Genomic DNA, 22,041 nt, shown 5'->3' on the forward strand with positions numbered 1-22,041 from the left:
CAGGAAAATAATACAGAGTCAGATCTAATTGACTACTGCTTCCTGGATGAGACGGAGGTCATCACTTTGTGCTAGCAGCTGCCATGGTGGACTCTACACAAGCCAGCTGTGCTCCATCTGATAGCATCTCGCTCGCGCTCTCTAACCTCCGATTGCCTCTAACTTGAATTTCTCCTGCTCATATCTCTCTCTGTGTATGCCATATTTATTCTAAACCCTCTCAGTCTTTGTCCTCCACTCTTTGACAAAAATCAACCATCTATGGTCCTGCTGCACCCTCCTCTACGTACACTATATACACAAAAGTATGTGGACACCACTTAAAATGAGTGGATTTGGCTATTTAAGCCACACCTATCGCTGACAGGTGAATAAAATCAGGCACACAGCCATACAATCTCCATACACAAACACTGACAGTAGAATGCCCTTACTGAAGAGCTCAGCGACTTTCAAAGTGACGCCGTCATAGGATGCCAGCTTTCCAACAAGGATGCTAGCTTCCCGGTCCACTGTCATTGGAAGAACTTGACTGGCATGCACAGAGCCCTGATCTCAACCGCATTGAACACCTTTGGGATGAATTGGAACGCCGACTGCGAGTCAGGCCTAATCGACCTCACTAATGCTCGTGGCTTAATAGAAGCAAGTCCCCACAGCAATGTTCCAACATCTAGTGGAAAGCCTTCCCAGAAGAGTGGAGGCTGTTATAGAAGCAAAGGGGTGGACCAACTCCATATTAATGCCCATGATTTTGGAATCAGATGTTCAACAAGCAGGTGTCCACATACTTTTGGTCATGTAGTGTAATATGAACCAGGATTCTGCTGTCTTACAGCAGTCAAACACCAGCAAAAGTAAACAGAGGGACAAATCCTCAAAAGGTGTGGTGCTTAAAGGTGCAGACAACACTGTGCCAACAACCTCTGTGTTGATGGATGAACAAAAGTCTCTGGAAAAATGTATATGAGCCAAAGGAGGATAAAATGAGTATAGAAATTGAGTGACGGGTTTGTGTGTGGTGTAGCATGCGTGGGAAAGAAAAGAGACAGAGGGAGATTTCACATTCTCAATAATTTGAGCAGCATAGTCAGTTTAAGTGCTATGAAACTTCCCATCGGTCATAAATCTCCCCTAATCTCATCCATAAAGCCACACTTCACCTCCCACACCAGCCTGCAACACTGGTCTTGGTCTTGCATCACACACAGCAGGGACGTGCCTCTGGAGAGCTTTAGCAGCTAGCTAGTGCCTTATCTCACAGATCCAGTTGACATCCCTTTTCAGACATAAATGAAGTTGACTGATAAAACCACCACTGGAAAAAAAGGATTGTGTTTTATTGCCCATTTAGTCAATTTACAACCTGATAAAAAGCTGTGGGTATTTTCAGTTTTCGGCAAGAACAAAGATTCACACCTCTTGACTTTTTTTTCACATTTTGTTGTGTTAGAGCCTTAATTTAAAATTGATTAAATTGAGATCTTTTTTTGTCACTGGCCTAAACACAATACCCCATAATGTCAAAGTGAAATATTTGTTTTATTTTTATATATTTACTAATTAATAGAAAATGAAAAGCTTTACTATGGCAAGCCTAAATAAGTTCAGAAGTAAAAACGTGCTAAATAAGTCACATAATAAGTTGCATGGACTCACTCTGTGTGCAATAATAGTGCATAAAACTTATTTTTGAATAACTACCTCATCTCTGTACCCCACACATACAATTATCTGTAAGGTCCCGCTGTCGAGCAGTGAACCACAGACAAGGGAGGTTTTTCCAATGCCTCGCAAAGAAGGGCAACGATTGGTAGATGGGTATAAAAAAAGAAGCAGACATTAAATATCCTTTTGAGCATGGTGAAGTTATTAATAACACCTTAGATGGTGTATCAATACATCCAGTCACTACAAAGATACAGGATCCTTCCTAACTCTGTTGCTGGAAAGGAAGGAAACAGCCCATGGATTTTAAGATGAGGCAAATGGTGACTTTAAAAAAGTTAGAGTTTAATGGCTGTGATAGGACAAAACTGAGGATGGATCAACAACACTGTAGTTACTCCACAATACTAACCTAATTGACAATGTAAAAAGAAGGAAGCCTGTACAGAATTAAAATATTACATGCATCCTGTTTGCAACAAAGCACTAAAGTAATACTGCAAAAAAATGTGACAAAGCAATTCATTTACTGTCCTGAATATAAAGTGTTATGTTTGGGTTATGTTATGCTTGTAATCGTTAAGGACTGGGGAGTTTTTCAGGATAAACAAAAGAAGAAATGGAATGGAGCTTAAAAAAAGGCAATTTTAGAGGGAAACTGGTTGTCTGCTTTCTACCAGACACAGGGAGATGCCTTCACCTTTCAGCAGGACAATAAGCTGAAACATAAGGCCAAATATACACTGGAGTTGCTTTCCAAGACCACATTGAATGTTTGTGAGTGGCCTAGTTACAGTTTGACTTAAAATCAGCTTGAAAATCTATGGCAAGACTTAAAAATGGCTGTCTAGCAATGATCAACAATCAACTTGACAGAGCTTGAAGAATAAAATAAATAATGTGCAAATATAGTACAATTCAGGTGTGCAAAGCACTTACCCTAAAATATATTGACTCAGGGGTGTGAAAATGTATATATGTATGCAAATGAGATATTTTATTATTTTATTTAGAAGAAATGTGAAAAAAATGATGGGGTCATTATGAGGTATTGTGTGTAGAACTTTGGTGCAATTGAAACAGATGATTAAAAAGACTGCTGTTTCAAAACTCGAAGCACTTTTTCAATTGAGAAATGCTCACATTACCTTTGATATGATTTGCTTTTCTTATGTTAAAATAAATTTAATTATTACCGAATCCAACTGCTCTTAATTGCTGATCACTTAGATGTTTGGTAAACGCCATTTTAAAAGTAAACTGGTTTATCTACTACAGATTTTGAGCAATATGCAAATAATCCAGAAACTCCAAAACAAGAGAGAAAAGCATCCCCTAACACAGTAAACATGTAACTACACTATACTGTAGTATTTTATGTAGTGTCTCTGCGGACATTACTGTAGAATTTACGATAGTGTTTTTGTTGTATTAACTTTGACGCAGACGTTGAGGCTTTCTCCTTCAGGACACCTACTGGAGAAATACTAAAAGAGCAAATATTCGAGAACCTGTAGGAGTGGGGCGGCAGGGTAGCCTAGTGGTTAGAGCGTTGTACTAGTAACCAGAAGGTTGCAAGTTCAAATCTCCGAGCTGACAAGGTACAACTCTGTCGTTCTGCCCCCAAGGCCGACATTGAAAATAAGAATTTGTTCTTAACTGACTTGCCTGGTTAAATAAAAGGACTGGAGTCTGAGCAGATAGTTCAGAGTTTCTGATCTTTTTTTGGTGTTAGTTTAAAAAAAATGTACCCCCTTTTTCGTGGTATCCAATTGTTAGTAGTTACTGTCTTGTCTCATCACAACTCCCGTACGGGCTCGGGAGAGACGAAGGTTAAAAGTCATGCGTCCAACCCAACCAAGCCGCACTGCTTCTTAACACACCGCGCATCCAACCCGGTTAGCGTGCACTGCGCCCAGCCACAGGAGTCGCTGGCGCGCGATGAGACAAGGATATCCCTACCAGCCAAACCCTCCCTAACCCGGACGACACTATGCCAATTGTGCGTCACCCCACGGACCTCCTGGTTGCGGCCGGTTACGACAGAGCCTGGGCGCGAACACAGAGTCTCTGGTGGCACAGCTGGCACTGCAGTACAGCACCCGGGAGGCCCCGAGTTTCTGCTCTTTTCAATTACCTGTAGGGAACACAATATGGTCTACACTTCTCATGTAGGTTTCACAGTTATGGCTGGTATAATTTGAGATATGAGGAGGGGAATGGGCAGGGTATACGCAAATTAAATACTGTAGTAAAAACAAAAGTAGTGTTTTCGCAGACTGTAGTTTTTTTGCAGACATTACTGTAGTATTGTGTTTTTTTTTCAGATAATACTGTAGTATTTTACAATATACTACTACATTCTATAGTAAGTACTACACATGATCGAGGGATACTACAGTGTGTAGTTTTTATTTTACAGTATACTTCAGTACTCTGTAGTATTTTCTCATGTTGGTAGTTCTCTAGAGGGCAAATGGGGGACGCATGGGAGAGGGACAGGATTGTGGGTCAATGAGGTGAGAGGCACATTACAGGTAGGCTATTCGTCTGGGCCTGTCAGATAATTGGGCATGTGTTAACCAGGTGGAGGTAATGGAAGTGGGTTGGTTCCCTCTTTCAAAGAGCACATCTACTCTCCAGAAGACTCCAAACTAAACATGAAAAATTATGAAACGTGTTCTGCCTCATGGCAAAATGTGTAGAAATGCAGGACATTAGCCTTGAAGCTGCAACAACAAAAATATATGTCCCATGAAAAAGAGACAGATTGAAAATTGCAACAAAAACTTCCCAAAACTTTGTCAGGCCATGCACTGCCAAAGTCAAAATGCAACTCCGTGTATGCTATTTTTATGTCACTCGGGTGGTTTTCTGATTATGAGAGGGGTCCATGAAGAATTTGCTATCACAAAAGGAGTCCAAGGCCCTAAAAAGGTTGAGAACCCCTGGTCTAAGATCCCTCCCAATGTGTTTTCCAATTTGTCATATCCTCACAAGGGGAGGGTGCCGGCATATTGAAAACAGGCAGGTGTGGCAATCCTTTTGACCTCTATCTTTTTCACAGATAAGAAGTCAAATTGTAAACTAAATCTCTTTATCAGATCAACTGTATTAGTAAAACATGTTTGGCATACAATGTTGCTCAATATTTTTATTATTAATTTTATGTAGTCTTTTTTCAAGGGTGCCAATAATTTGGGATCTGACTGTACATATACACAACATAGAGGCTAATGTAAAAGAAATGGACTAACTAGAGTACATTGGATATTATTTCAGTGAATATACATTTTGAAATGAGGTCTGTAAATGTTCATGTTAATACATCACTCCTCTCTCTATGACTAACCTCTGGAAACACAGCCACTTCCCTGCAGCTCCATCATTCACCAGACCGACAAATAAATATATTCCCCAAACAAACCACCAGCTGGTAAGGACCCCCTGCTAGCAAAGTCAGTAAATAATTCAACAAATGAGTCCTGAGCCATCGATTGATCAGCTTGCAAGACTTCAGCCGATTGCGCCACCTCTTATTGAAGACGGAGGGCAACCAGAAGTCAATAGGACTAACAGTGTGGCATCATGCTTCCAGCTGTTATGCGAGCATGGCTCATGGTGATGTCTGATCCACCATAACCATAACTGGAGATTTATGGAGGTTAAAAGGTCCTTTTTTAGGGTTAGGTTTGGAGAGTGTCCCTGGATCACCTCTATCTATTTCCATCTGAGACGTTTAATCGAAAAGAGCTTTCTACACGAGAGAAGTGTTTTCAGGAATCTCACAATATGGAAAGGATCAGCCAAGGGCAAGGGAGGCACGTTGCATTATGCATGCATATTAAAGGGCCCGATGTGGAGACTGTCAGGGGTCAGGTGACAGACAGAAGTGAGCTATTTGCACACAGGGTTAGGGAGTAAATGATTAGATGTAAATCAGTTACATATACTCTGATCACAACAAAAAGGTCAGTTACATGCATTCAGATTGTTTTGTTTTTACTGAACTGTAGTCAGTTACGGCACAAGAAAAAAAAACAGATTACAGACTTTTTTTAAATGTTCTCTCAATGACATTCAACTCAGCGTTGAAACCTGAGCAAAATCTATGGAGTGATGTTTGCCATTGGAGTGACTGACTGGGAAAATGAAACGCATCTCGCTCAGGAAACAATGGCTTGGGGATGTCAAGAGAAATTACTTGCGTTTGCTCTTTCTTTCTCTCTTCCCAAATGAGGATGCCTTTAAGGTGATGGTGATCTCAGAGAGGAGGAAGAAGGATTGAGCTCTCTCCCCCTCTCAAGACCTCAGTTTCCCTCTCTTTCTCACTCACTCTCTGTGCCATATCTGTTCAAGATCTTCCTGGACTTGCTCACCACTGGCAATTATTATTATCTTGATGCCAACGATAAAGGGTGGGTGGTCATTTATCCTGCAGGATATATCTTTCCTGCTCCTGTGATATGTGTACGTTAATCCCCCTGTGCCACACGTTGGAAGTGTGGGTACTGGGGTAGGTAGAAAGTGTGACGCACCAAACATCACATCTGTGGTGGCTGAGGTTGTGCACTGCCAAACCCTAGTTGTCTGTTAGCAGTTAGGTATTTAGACTAAACAGAACATTGTGTTTCACCGAGCCATAACACAACAACATTTAAAGACAAGAGTTGGGCCTGGAAGTAGTGATGTAAACTACTTAAGTAGTACCAAGTATTTTTACTTAAGTAGTTTTTGGGCATATCTGTACTTTAAAATTTCTATTTTTGACAAGCTTTTACCTCAATACATTCCTACAGAAAATAATGTACTTTTTACTCCATATATTTTCCCTGACACACAAAAGCACTTGTTAGATTTTAATGCTTAGCAGGACATGAACATTGTCCAATTCACACACCCTAGTTATCTCTACCACCTCTTATCTGGTGGACTCACTGAACACAGATGCTTTGTTTGTATTACGAGTGTTGGAGTGTTCCCCTGGCTATCCGTCTGGTTTGCTTAATATAAGGAATTCGAAATCATTTACACTTTTGATACTTAAGTATACATTAGCAATTACATTTACTTTTGTTACTTAAGAATATATACTTTTTTTAACACTTTTACAGAGGACTTTCACTTTTACACATTTTCTATAAAAAAAAAGGTATCTTTACTTTTACTCAAGTATGACAATATTGAGTACTTTTTCTACCACTGCCTGGGAGCCTTTGGGCACAGCAATTACCACTAGATCTAGAGGGTGGAGACAGACACAGAGACTCCGCTATGCTGGTGTGTGTGAGTCCTAATTCATCCAGAGTGGGAATTCTCATTGTTCAGGTCACAAAAGCTGGCTTTGTATCATTACACACTGACCTTTCCATTAGAGACTTGGATACGCCTGACAATAGGGTTATCTATTTCTAATCAGCCCTGCCTAGAGCACCTGGGACTAAATGGAGGCTCTGGCTTGTGTAAGTATTTCACTCACCCTCCCCTTTACAGTATTCTTTCCATCCAGTAAGGCTTGACCTTTAAAATGGATGAATGGATGATTGGATGACTTCTCCACACACATGCTGCACTAGCAGTTATTGACAGGTGAATGCCAGTTGGCATTACATTACCAGAGAACAGAAAATACCTCTAGATAATCTTTGACCAAAGCAGCCTCAGTGTCACTGAGATTTTGACTTCTTTCCCACTCAGATCCCACAGTCGGTATCTGCTTAGTTCATGTGATTACATGGTATGCAATCTGGTTTCCGTTTATGGGTGTGTCACTGCAACCTTAAAAAAGGTCCTCAATGATGTCACCATTGCCTTTGATTCTAAGCAATGTTGTGCTGCTATTTGTATTGACTTGGCCAAAGCCTTTGATTTTTACTTTTAACTAGGCAAGTCAGTTAAGAACAAATTCTTATTTACAATGACTGCCTACGCCGGCCAAACCCGGACGACGCTGGGATTTGTGCGCCGCCCTTTGGGACTCCCAATCTTGTCCAGATGTGATGCAGCCTGGATTCAAACCAGGGACTGCAGTGACTCCTCTTGCACTGAGATGCAGTGCCTTAGACCGCTGCGCCACTCGGGAACCCGAGTGATACTGTATCTCGAGTGATAAGGTAGACCATTCCATTCTTGTGGGTCGGCTAAGGAGTATTGGTGTCTTTGGCCTGGTTTGCTAACTACCTCTCTCAAAGAGCTCAGTCTATAAGGTCAGAACATCTGCTGTCTTAGCCATTGCCTGTCACCAAGGGAGTACCCCAAGGCTAGATCCTTGGCCTCACGCTCTTCTCAATTTACATCAACAACATAGCTCAGGCAGTAGGAAGCTCACGCATCCATTTATATGCAGATGATACAGTCTTATGCTCAGCAGGCCCCTCCCCAGATTTTGTTTTAAACACTCTACAACAAAGCTCTCTTAGTGTCCAACAAGCTTTCTCTGCCCTTAACCTTGTTCTGAACACCTCCAAAACAAAGGTCATGTGGTTTGGTAAGAAGAATGCCCCTCTCCCACAGGTGTGATTACTACCTCTGAGGGTTTAGAGATGGAGGTAGTCATCTTATACAAGTACTTGGGAGTATGGCTAGATGGTACTGTCCTTTTCTCAGCACATATCAAAGCTGCATGCTAAAGTTAAATCTAGACTTGGTTTCTTCTATCGTAATCGCTCCTCTTTCACACCAGCTGCCAAACTAACACTGATTCATATGACCATCCTACCCATGCTAGATTACGGAGATGTGATTCATAGATCGGCAGATAAGGGTGCTCTCGAGCAGATGTTCTTTACCCTTCGGCCATCAGATTGGCCACCAATGCTCCTTAAAGGACACATCACCGCACTCTATACTCCTCTGTAAACTGGTCATCTCTGTATACCTGTCGCAAAACCCACTGGTTAATGCTTATTTATAAAACCCTCTTATGCCTCACTCCCCCTATCTGAGATCCCTACTGCAGCCCTCCTCCTCCACATACAACACCCATTCTGCCAGTCACATTCTGTTAAAGGTTCCCAAAGCACACACATCCCTGGGTCGCTCCTCTTTTCAGTTCGCTGCAGCTAGCGACTTGAACGAGCTGCAACAAAACACTCAAAGTGGACAGTTTTATCTCCATCTCTTCATTCAAAGGCTCAATCAAGGACACTCTTACTGGCAGTTGCGGCTGCTTTGCGTGATGTATTGTTGTCTCTACCTTCTTGCCATTTGTGCTGTTGTCTGTGCCCAATAATGTTTGTACCATGTTGTCTTGCTACCATGTTGTTGTCATGTTGCATTGTCATGTGTTGCTGCCTTGCTTTATTGTTGCATTAGGTCTCTCGTTATGCTGCTCACTGCTGCTTCACCCACATGATAAAATTACAATAACATAAATACTGACTTCCCTGTAGTATTTACAGTTAACTCTAGTATAAATAGGGTTGGGCGCTGTACCAGTATTGATGCATTGACCGTTTTCTTTTTTTTTACTTTACCTTCTATAACGGTATTTCAATGTTTGGTTTGTTTAAAGTGATACTCCGGCTACAGATGCAAAGGGTTGGAAACTTTCCGGGAAATTTACAGAAATTTCGTTATCTAACGGGTGGCATCCATAAGTCTAAATATTCCTGTAACATTGCACAACCTTCAATGTTATGTCATAATTACGTAAAATTCTGGCAAATTAGGCGGCCCAAACTATTGCATATACACTGACTCTGCATGCAATGAACGCAAGAGAAGTGACACAATTTCACCTGGTTAATATTGCTTGGTAACCTGGATTTCTTTTAGCTAAATATGCAGGTTTAAAAATATATACTTCTGTGTATTGATTTTAAGAAAAGGCATTGATGTTTATGGTTAGGTACACATTGGAGCAACGATACGCACCGCATCGATTATATGCAACGCAGGACACGCTATATAAACTAGTAATATCAACCATGTGTAGTTAACTAGTGATTATGATTGTTAATGTATAAGATAAGTTTAATGCTAGCTAGCAACTTACCTTGGCTTCTTACTGCATTTGCGTAACAGGCGGGCTCCTTGTGAGGCAGGTGGTTAGAGTGCTGGACTAGTTAACCGTAAGGTTGCAAGATTGAATCCCTGAGCTGACAAGGTAAAAATCTGTCCTCCTGCCCCTGATCAAGGCAGTTATCCCACCGTTCCTATATTGGAGTACAAGGCCGTAATTGAAAATAAGAATATGTTCTTAACTGACTTGCCTAGTTAAATAAAGATTAAATAAAAGGTGTTAAAAAAATACAGAAAAAAATTGTCCAAATCGGTGTCCAAAAATACCAATTTCCGATTGTTATGAAAACTTGAAATCGGCCCTAATTAAAATCGGCCATTCCGATTAAATCGGTCGACCTCTAGTCATTATCACCCAGTGCTAACTATAAATACTGTAATAAAAGAAAAAAACTGTAGTATATACTATAGTAATTAATGTAGCATTTTTGCAGATTGTAGTATTTACTGTAGTGTCTTTACGGACTGTAGTATACTGTAGGATTTACTGTAGTGTTTTTGCAGACATTACTGTAGTATTTACTATATAGTTTACATAGAAGGCTTTCTCCTTCAGGACACCTACTGGAAATATACTAAAAGAGCAAATATTCCACAACCTGTAGGTAGGTAGGACTGGGTTCTGAACAGATAGTTCAGAGTTTCTGTTCTTTTCAATTACCATTAGGGAACAGAATATTTAGATTTCTCACTTATGGATGGCACAAGTTGCGATATGGGGGTGGGGAATGGGCAAGGAATATGTCAATTGTATACTGTAGTATTTACTACAGTAAAAAAAAAGTGAGATGGCAGGGGGAGGTCATGGAAGTGAGTTTGTTCTCTCTTTCACACAGCACATCTACTCTCTGGAATACTCCACACTAGACATGTGGAACTATGACAACAGCATTATAAGGCATGCTGGTCAATGGACAGCGCCTGTGGTCAATTCCTCAAAATTATTTGAGTGAGTGTGATGTCAATCCGCTGATGTGGAGGTCCTTACCCACTGAGCTTCTGTCCACTAAGACTCAGAGCAATAACACAGGCCAAAACAATGGATCAGATCACTGCACAGACACCTTACACTAAGAGCCTGTCCAGCCAGTGCTTGTACTCCATCTTTCACTCCTATACGTGGTTTGTTATCTGAGAGGAGGATACTATCAACTTGTATGATTCTTATCACACTGCCTAAGGGATAAGAGGTTCTTGGAGCGAGCCCTATTGTGTTCCATACAGTTTATAGAAAAGAGCAGAAGCTTAGAACTATCCGTTCAGACCTCAGTCCGACCTTCCTACAGGTCATGAAAAATTTACCAGTCCGCAAAAAAACGACAGCATACTACATTAAGTATTTATACCATAGGAAACTAAATATTACAGTCATGTCTGCAAAAACAGTAAATACTACAGTATTCACTGCAGTGGTTTTGCAGACTTTACTCTGCAAAAACACTACAGGGAATACTACAGTAAAGTCCACAAAAACACTACAGTGAATACTATAGTATTTTTTCATGTGGGTAAACTACACTCATCATCCCCATTTGACTAACTAGAGGGTGAACGAACATGCACACAGCAATACATGTGCGCTACCTAGAGATGATAGATACAGTGCCTATAGTGAAAGTCTACACAAACCCTGCACAGTGATCACATTTTGCTGCCTTAAAATTAAATCGCTAAAGGAATACACTTGTTTTTTCCCCCTAACGATCGACACAACATACTCCACATTTTCAAAGTTAAATAAATATAGATAATTGTCGTAATTAAGTACAAATAACAAAATGTAGACGCTTTGATTGTATCCCATTGGGCACACCGTCATTTCAACATGTAGAATTGGGTAATATTTGGTTGAAAGTGTTGATCAATTAGATCACAACCTATTTTCACCCAAAAATGTGTTTAAATTGCCAAGGTATTATCACAATGCTTTCAACCATCTAAAAGCACAACCAACCTCCAATGGAAAATCAATGTCAGATTTTGGTTTTGTGGTCATCAAAATATGTTCTCACTACACTTTTAACCACTTATAAGCACAACAAAGTTCAAATGGGACTAGAATGTCAGACACTTTCACTGTGCTTCATCTAATAACACAACCAAATATCCTGGATTGCAGTTTAAATGACAATAATGTACATAGTGCAAGTGATAAATGCTGTTGCAGATTATTATAGCATTGTCCATAAAGCTGGAACCTTTGCATGCTAATCCTGAACATGTATGCTTTCTATGATTACATAAGACATTTATTGTTACAGTGACCTCAATGTGGCCATGGCTTGAATAAATACAGTAACATTAGTTTGTAAGATAGCCTATAGTTAAGGCTATTTAAAGCTTCAATGTAACTTTTTTGGGGGGACCCGACCAAATTCACATAGAAATGTAAGTTATAGATTGGTTTCAATTAGATTGACCGTTCTTAAGTTGAGTTTTTTGCACCTTTCACTTTAGTACACCAGCTTCAAACAGCTGAAAATACAATATTTTTGGTTATGGAAAATATATTTCACAGCGGTTTACATGGTGCAATGATTCTTTACACTATACTTACTTGTTTTGTCACAAACTGGAATTAGGAACTAATTAGGAACTATAGAACTATTATAATTTTAGCAACTGGGAAATGGAGGAGCGATTTCTGCATAATGCATCTTTAACCCCCTAGAGATGATGTCCGCGGCCTCTGCGGAAATCAAATTAGCATTAAAAAAAATCCCCATAAAATCCATCCATTTAAGCTAGAGATCTGTTTTTTGCATTGGATGCGTCTCAATCCATCCGCATCCGCCAATGTTGCACTTCCGCATATGCGGTGAAAGGGGAATAGAGCTAGAGCAGTGTTTATCAGACCATGAGACATCAAAATCATTCTTCTCACAAAATCATCTGTCGCATTCAAACGGTTTGGCCTATAAACTATTATGACCACTTGATAGGAAAGATGAGACTCATGAACGAGATGGTGTTTTGCTCTACAACCACCACAAGTGTTTTGGGGCTCGTCTGAAGTCGGAAAAGCCAATCTGCCAACGTTTGTGTGTAGCGCCCAAATATTTTGTGCTACACTTTCAAATGAAAGGTGGGACTCCCGCAAACACATACATGTTGGTTATTTTGCTGTAGGGCGCCCACAAAGCCCCACAAGACTTGTCTGAATGTCCCCCTGGAACAGTTGAAAAGTTTAAAATGTAACCTTTATTTAACTAGGCAAGTCAGTTAAAAACAAATTCTTATTTACAATGACAGCCTACCCCGGCCAAACCCGGATGACGCTGTGCCAATTGTGCGGCGCCCTATGGGACTCCCAATCACGGCCGGATGTGATTCAGCCTGGATTCGAACCAGGGACTGTAGTGACGCTTCTTGCACAGATGCAGTGCCTTAGACCGGGTTTGGCCAGGGTAGGCCGTCATTGTAAAATAGGAATTTGTTATTAACTGAATTGCTAATTAAATAAAGGTTCAATAAAAAAAAATATTGGGGGCATTTGAAAAATACAATTTGATTAATTAAAACAACCGCATTTCTGTCTGGATGAAACATACTGTTGGGGAACAAGACTGATTCTAACCACTATTGCACTCAGGAACTAGTGCAGAGAAATTAACAGAATGAAAGTAAGACTCATATTTTTTCACTGTATTGCAAAATTAAACAAACCACACAACACAGGGACCACTTTGAACATTTTCCACTGAAATCTTTACGAAAATACATTAACTCAAAGAACAGTACAGTTGTACAGTTTGGTTACAGAATTACAGTAAAATCTCCCTCTGTTTTTTATGTGACCAAGTTTTCCAAAAACTATTTAATATTTACATATACTCGGAATTAAGATTCAAAGATGTCTGCAGAAAGAATGGGGTGCTAGCTATGACATGACACATTGAGTTTAAATAAATATATTTTGGTTATTGAACTACAGTAAGCGAAGTGGATTAACATACAATAATTCTCGTCAAACTCATTCCAAGGAGGTCTGATTGTCTGCGGGTTTTCGCTCCTCTCTTGAACTTGATTGATAAATTAAGGGTCACAATTGTTTTTATTTAAATGACGTTGAAACAATGTTGATTCATTGGGCTATGATTGGCTCAGATTTGAACTGACCAAATTTCAATGTCCATTTTCAACATCGGGTGTCAGTAGGTGAACGGTCTGATTACAGTAAATGGAAACAGAGGGGGCTCATGGGTAGGTGTCGGTTAGAGCTAGGAGAGGTGACATTAAATGGAGAGGGAGAAGAGACACTTGCTTTTAACCCCCTGCAACAGAAAGAAAACAGTTATGAGCACAGCATAACAGTATGCCAGCGGAAGAAAGGACAGTAGAAGGTGACTGTGGTTTGTGACTACTATGAATTCCAGTTGTAGCCAATTCAGTCGCAGTCATTCTGTTACTGCTTATTTGGTGATTCTGTTACCGATTTGGTAACAGAATGAATGACATTTGAATCACCTAATAAATCAAAGTAAATTGTTATCAGTAAAAACATAACTAATTGGTAGGTCTACCTTTACTTGTTACTTCTGTAAACTTTAATTATTTCTGGTGACAGAATGACAAGACAAAAGCAATATTTCTTAAACTTCCAGAAGACAAGACCCCTTTTCCATCTAGTTGACCAGAAAGACTTTACTTATTCCACATTTTTAAGATGGAAAAAGGTTGAACAAATGATATATGCCTTCATAAAAAAATAAGTCTTAGCTTTCAGTTGACACCAAATTTGATATGCTCCTATAAACTTCATGTTAGTGGTCATGGAGCCTTTTACATGGAAATGCCCGACACTGTATCAAGCAGCATCAGTCCAGTGAACTCATCTCTCTCTCTTTCTGGTTTTCAACCTCTCTCTCCTCCCTCCCTCACCCCATCCATCTGTTGCAGAGTAGACAGACTGAAAGCAAACATGTTATCAGCCAAAAGCACCATATTTATCTCTTCTTTCCATCTCTCTCAAATTCACTTGTTCCAGCCAGCCTCACTAGATCTTGTGGCGGTGCTGAAAGCAGACCGCTGTGAGAAAAGCATCTATTCTTCAGCGCCTGGCATTGTGCTCTACTGTATAGTGTTACATCAACGTGTTTGCATTCCATTAATAAGAACTAGACAGAGAGATGGCGGCCTGCCTGTGAGTCTGCATGTGTGTGCTCAGTATTGACAGAAGTGGTAAGAGCATTACATAAACTAGACTCTCTCATTGCCACTCCTATTTGCCATATTTTCCATTTAAGCCTACTAGAAAGTGTGTGCCCCCAGATCTGGAGGGAAGCAAAAGTCATTCCCCTACCTAAGAATAGTAAAGCCCCCTTTACTGGCTCAAATAGCCAACCAATCAGCCTGTTAACAACCCTTAGTAAACTTTTGGAAAGTATTGGTGTTTGACCAGATACAACGCTGTTTTACAGTGAACAAATTGACAACAGTCTTTTAGCACACATATAGGGAAGGACATTCAACAAGCACAGCCTTACACAAATGACTGATGATTGGCTGAGTGAAATGGACAATAAAAAGATTGTGGGGGCTGTTCAGTGTGGCTTTTGACATTATCGATTGTCTGCTGCTGTAAAAACGTATGTGTTACGGCTTTACACCCCCTGCTATATTGTGGATGAAGAGTTACCTGTCTAACAGAACACACAGGGTGTTCTTTAATGGAAGCCTCTACAACATAATCCAGGTAGAATCAGGAATTCCCCAGGTTCAGTTGTCTAGGCCCCTTACTTTTTTCAATCTTGACTAAAGACATACCACTGGCTTTGAGTAAATCCAATATGTCTATTTATGTAGGAAGACTGAACACTGTTCACGTCAGCTAATACAGCGACTGAAATGACTGCAACACTTAACAAAGAGCTGCAGTTAGTTTCAGAGTAGGTGGCAAGGAATAAGTTAGTCTTAAATATTTATAAAACTAAAAGCATTGTATTTGGGACAAATCATTCACTAAACCCTAAACCTAGGGATGCACGACATAAAAATCAGTGAACATATCGGAATTGGGCGATATTAGCTTCAAATACCAACATCGGTATCGGCCGATGTCTATTTTAACGCCCCGATGTGCAAAACCGATGTCAAAGCTGACGTGCATACCTATATAACGTAGGTACATGACGTAATGACGCCAAGTAAAACTTTGCGCTATACGTGCAACACAGCATTCCTAAACTAGCCCACAATGTCTGCTGTGTGGATCGAGTCAACAAGTCGACCAGTCATTTAAAAGGGTAGCAAAATTTCAGCGAGACAACTCAAAGGCGAAATCCATTAAAGCAAAGATAATGCTATTCATTGCCCTTGACAATCAACCGTTCTCTGGCACGGGTGATGTTGGCTTTCGCCAACTGGTCAAGCACCAGATGTTGCCCTACTGGAGTTACACAGTAATAGCGTCACTGCCATTAGCTTGACAATATACATACTACGGAATGCTGTTTGGGTCTTTGCGTGTCAAGAGATACGGTAGCACTGTCAAATCTGTTAAAAAAAGGTCGGCAAACAAGCAAACACTGGCCACAAACAATGTGTTTACAATACCGAGTTGGGAATAAAGCATCATTTGTTCGACCGCAACTTCTGGGATAGCTAGCTTTAGCTTGGTACCTAGCTAGCACCAATACAACCAGCCTGAAAACAAATGACCAGTAGAACCTGCAGTCATTTTCATTTTTAGCAATGATTTAGGAATCCTTGTGAGTAAGTACTAGCTAGGTTGCCACTTGTTCGCCTATTGAAATTGAACTTCAGTTCATGAAAATAAATAGCTAGTCAGCAACTTAACCCTGTTGCCCTAACGTTTTATAAGCAGCCAACTAGCTTCATCTGGCTAGTGAGGCTCGACCGCACCGGGTTATGGGTTGTGAAGCTAGCCACAATAAGGATTAGGCACAATAGTGGAATTTCCGGTTTGCCTTCAAAATAACAGTATGTCATTGACAGTAATGCAAATTAATACAAATAGTATATTTATGTCATTCTTTTATTTTGAAGGCTAACCGCAGAGATGTCATATCGGTGCATCACTACCTAAACCTCGACTAAATTTTGTAATAAATAATGTGGAAATTGAGCAAGTTGAGTTGACTAAACTGCTTGGAGTAACCCTGGATTGTAAACTCATGGTCAAAACATATTGATACAACAGCAGCTAAGATGAGAAATCTGTCCATAATAAAGCGTTGCTCTACCTTGTTAATAGCATTATCAACAAGGCAGGTCCTACAGGCAATAGTTTTGTCACACCTGGACTACTGATCAGGTGCCACAAAAATGGAATTAGGAAAATTGTAATTGGCTCAGAACAGGGCAGCACGGCTGGCCCTTGGATGTACACAGAGAGCTAACAATAATATGCATGTCAATCTCTCCTGGCTCAAAGTGGAAGAGATATTGACTTTATCACTACTTGTATTTATGAGAGGTATTGACATGTTGAATGCACCAAGCCGTATGTTTGAACTACTGGCGCACAGCTCGGACACCCATGCATACCTCACAAGGCATGCCACCAGAGGTCTCTTCACAGTCCCCAAGTCCTGAACAGACTATGGGAGGCACACAGTACTACAGAGCCATGACTAAATGGAACTCTATTCCACATCAAATAACTGATGCAAGCAGTAAAATTAGTTTAAAAAATGTCTTAAAAAAATACACCCGCTGTTCCATAATACACCTTATGGAACAGCGGGGACTGTGAAGCAACACAAACATAGGCACAGACACATGCATACATACACACATGGATTTTCTATTGTATATATGTGGTATAGGTGGAGGGCACACAGTGTGTTGTGAAATCTGTGAATGTATTGGCAGCAGCTAATGGGAATCCATAATAAATACAAATACACTCTTATCATATTAATACCATATTAAAGAGGGAACTATAGTTCCAAAACTAGTTTCTTTCCTCCATCCTGCATCTCCTGTTGCTCAGGTTTCCGTCATGTTCCAACAGTCTTTCAGCTCCAGAAAGGCGGGCAGTCTTACACTCTAACCCCACATCCTAACTATAGGCCCGGGGCTGTAGGCAAAGCAGCTGGGCTTAGCTGGGAGGAGATACTACTGTTTTGACATGCACTGTGCTGAACTCGCCTCATCCGATACACACTCCTCCATTACCTCGCTCTCATCCATTCATAGTCATATTCACATACAGATGCACGCACTCGCAGGCACACACACACACACACACACACACACACACACACACCGGCATGTCTGAGGTGTTGTGTGAGTCAGTTGGATGATTCCTTAATAACAAGCTAATAAATTATTCACCAGATTAACGGCCTTGACATGACACTCTGGATGTATCCTGGCTTAAATTTCCATCAGGCAGAACCTGCTCTAGCCTTTTGGGAGCCCTAAACGAGATTTGGCGTACCTGGTTGGTATTCAGCCACGATTACTGCATGTTTAGATAGCTGGCCAGACTAACTTACCAATTAAAAAAATGATGAGCGGTCATTGCTAATTGAGTGCATGTCAGTGACTGACATAACAGAAAAATTGTTGATGCACAACCAAATGTGACCTGTTTCAGGACACTAGGCGTACAGTTGAAGTCGGAAGTTTACATACACTTACGTTGGAGTCCTTAAAACCCATTTTCAACCACACCACAAGTTTTGTTAACAAAACTATAGTTTTGGCAAGTCGGTTAGGCCCAAATTTGTGCATGACACAAGTCATTTTTCCAACAATAGTTTACAGATTATTTCACTGTATCACAATTCCAGTGGGTTAGACGTTTACATACACTAAGTTGAGTGTTCCTTTAAACAGCTTGGAAAATTCCAGAAACTTATGTCATGGCTTTAGAAGCTTCTGATATGCTAATTGACATCATTTGAGTCAATTGGAGGTGTACCTGTGGATATATTTCAAAGCCTACCTTCAAACTCTGTGCCTCTTTGCTTGACATCATGGGAAAAATCAAAAGAAATCAGCCTAGACATCAGAAAATAAATTGTAGAGCTCCACAATTCTGGTTCCTCCTTGGGAGCAATTTCCAAATGCCTGAAGGTACCACGTTCATCTGTACAAACAATAGTACGCAAGTATAAACACCATGGGACCACGCAGCCGTCATACCGCTCAGGAAGGAGACACGTCCTGTCTCCTAGAGATTAACGTACTTTGGTGCAAAAAGTGCAAATCAATTCCAAAACAACAGCAAACAACCTTGTGAAGATGTTGGAGGAAACAGGTACAAAAGTATCTACAGTGGGGCAAAAAAGTATTTAGTCAGCCACCAATTGTGCAAGTTCTCCCACTTAAAAAGATGAGGCCTGTAATTTTCATCATAGGTACACTTCAACTATGACAGACAAAATGAGAAAATAAATCCAGAAAATCACATTGTAGGATTTTTTATGAATTTATTTGCAAATTATGGTGGAAAATAAGTATTTGGTCACCTACAAACAAGCAGGATTTCTGGCTCTCACAGACCTGTATCTTCTTATTTAAGAGGCTCCTCTGTCATCCATTCATTACCTGTATTAATGGCACCTGTTTGAACTTATCAGTATAAAAGACACCTGTCCACAACTGTAATCTGGAGACAGGTGTTTTCTCCATATCCTTAGGTATCATACTCTTATTCCACTGATTTAAAAAAAACTTGGTCCTCCAGAAAGTGGAGAGCAACACTTAAGTAGTTCTACTAAGCAAAATACAGTGCCTTGCGAAAGTATTCGGCCCCCTTGAACTTTGCGACCTTTTGCCACATTTCAGGCTTCAAACATAAAGATATAAAACTGTATTTTTTTGTGAAGAATCAACAACAAGTGGGACACAATCATGAAGTGGAACGACATTTATTGGATATTTCAAACTTTTTTAACAAATCAAAAACTTTATTTAACTAGGCAAGTCAGTTAAGAACACATTCTTATTTTCAATGACGGCCTAGGAACGGTGGGCTAACTGCCTTGATCAGGGGCAGAACGACAGATTTTTACCTTGTCAGCTCAGGGATTCAACCTGCCTCACAAGGAGCCCGCCTGTTACGCGAATGCAGTAAGAAGCCAAGGTAAGTTGCTAGCTAGCATTAAAATTAATCATAATCACTAGTTATAACTACACATGGTTGATGATATTACTAGTTTATCTAGCGTGTCCTGCGTTGCATATAATCGATGCAGTGCGCAGTCGCGAAAAAGGACTGTCGTTGCTCCAACGTGTACCTAACCATACCTAACACCAATGCCTTTCTTAAAATCAATACACAGAAGTATATATTTTTAAACCTGCATATTTATCTAAAAGAAATCCAGGTTAGCAGGCAATATTAACCAGGTGAAATTGTGTCACTTCTCTTGCGTTCATTGCACGGAGAGTCAGGGTGGGTATATGCAACATTTTGGGCCGCCTGGCTCATTGTGAACTAATTTGCAAGAACTGTACGTAATTATGACATAACATTGAAGTTTGTGCAATGTAACAGGAATATTTAGACTGATAGGTGCCACCCGTTAGATAAAATACGGAATGGTTCCATATTTCACTGAAAGAATAAACATCTTGTTTTTGAGATGATAGTTTCCGGATTCGGCCATATTAATGACCTAAGGCTCGTATTTTTGTGTGTTATTATATTATAATTAAGTCTATGATTTGATAGAGCAGTCTGAGTAGGTAGTAGTAGGCTGGTAGGCACCAGCAGGCTCATAAGCATCCATTCAAACAGCACTTTCATGCATTTTGCCAGCAGCGCTGCTGTTTATGACTTCAAGCCTATCAACTCCCGAGATTAGGCTGGTGTAACGATGTGATGTGAAATGGCTAGCTAGTTAGCGGGGTGCGTGCTAATAGAGTTTCAAACGTCACTTGCTCTGAGACTTGGAGTAGTTGTTCCCCTTGCTCTGCATGGGTAACACTGCTAAGAGGGTGGCTGTTGTCATTGTGTTCCTGGTTCGAGCCCAGGTAGGAGCGAGGAGAGGTACGTAAGGAAGCTATACTGTTACACTGGCAATACCAAAGTGCCTATAAGAACATCCAAAGGTATAGGAAATACAAATGGTATAGAGAAATAGTCCTATAATTACTACAACTCAAAACTTCTTACCTGGGAATATTGAAGACGCATGTTTAAAGGAACCACCAGTTTTCATATGTTCTCATGTTCTGAGCAAGGAACTTAAACGTTAGCTTTCTTACATGGCACATATTGCACTTTTACTTTCTTCTCCAACACTTTGTTTTTGCATTATTTAAACCAAATTGAACATGTTTCATTATTTATTTGAGGCTAAACTGATTTTATTGATGTATTATATTGAGTTAAAATAAGTGTTCATTCAGTATTGTTGTAATTGTCATTATAACAAATCAAATTGGCTGATTAATCGGTATCGGCTTTTTTTTGTCCTCCAATAATCGGTATTGACGTTAAAATCATAAGCGGTCGACCTCTAGTATGTGTGTGTGTGTGTGCGCATATATATATATACATACACACACACACACACACACACACACACACACACACACACACACACACACACACACACTAGAGGTCGACCGCTTATGATTTTAACGTCGATACCGATTATTGGAGGACAAAAAAAAGCCGATACCGATTAATCAGCCAATATAAATATACACACACACATTTTGGGGGGGTTGGGGGCCCCGAGCAGCCTGGGGCCCTAAGTGACTGCTTATGTCACTTATGCGTGGAGCCGGCCCTGCTCAGGTATCACAGGCCCAGATCCAATCTGCAGGGGAATGTTTCTTACCATCTGCATGTGAATCAAGCTGACTACCTACACATTTAGAAGTATTTGGTTAGCTTTGGATTTCAACAGGTATGCCAAATCATTGCTGGAAGGTGGAGGAAATTCTACCCCCACAGATACCGTATGGTCGAAGGAATGACTCAGGAGCCAGGACGTGCCTGTATATTTCCCTCAGATATCAACCACAGATCCTGACTGAGACTACACTAACAGAGTTCCTTAAAAACCTCCCTGTCAACTTCCTGTCTCATCATGGAGTATCACCCACAGGTAGCAGAGAGACCTCAGGGAGATGGTTGGTATTGAACTGTCCCTTATAGAAAAAGGGACAGTTGACATTACAGTTAATTACCCTCATTCCTTGTAGTTACTCTAAATACTTTGGTAACTGGAATGTCCTTAGTTGAACAAATCAAGATTGATTTAAGTTCAAAAGGAAACTGACAAGCTTATTTAGCGTGTACACTCAAAACAGTGACTTTCAGCAAAACATAGATTGTTTTGGTATCAACCCTCACTTTATCTGTAGTTCTATAAATGTGTGTGTGTGTGTGTGAGACAGTCAGAAGGGCCAGAGTCAGGG

At 40.4% G+C, this 22,041-nt stretch overlaps 1 protein-coding gene and 1 non-coding gene across 2 annotated transcripts in view; both read right to left on the reverse strand.

Annotated features, from left to right (window-relative positions):
• LOC135552577 (prostacyclin receptor-like) overlaps window positions 1-22,041 on the reverse strand; it is a 54,240-nt gene that overhangs the window by 30,053 nt on the left and 2,146 nt on the right. The gene's annotated exons all lie outside the window — the stretch shown is intronic.
• Window positions 3,119-3,173, reverse strand: LOC135553500 (U7 small nuclear RNA). Its single transcript, XR_010457582.1, has one exon. It is a non-coding gene; the product is annotated as a U7 small nuclear RNA (small nuclear RNA).

Source organism: Oncorhynchus masou, chromosome 13, assembly GCF_036934945.1.
Source record: "Oncorhynchus masou masou isolate Uvic2021 chromosome 13, UVic_Omas_1.1, whole genome shotgun sequence".
NCBI classification, from domain to species: Eukaryota; Metazoa; Chordata; class Actinopteri; order Salmoniformes; family Salmonidae; genus Oncorhynchus; species Oncorhynchus masou.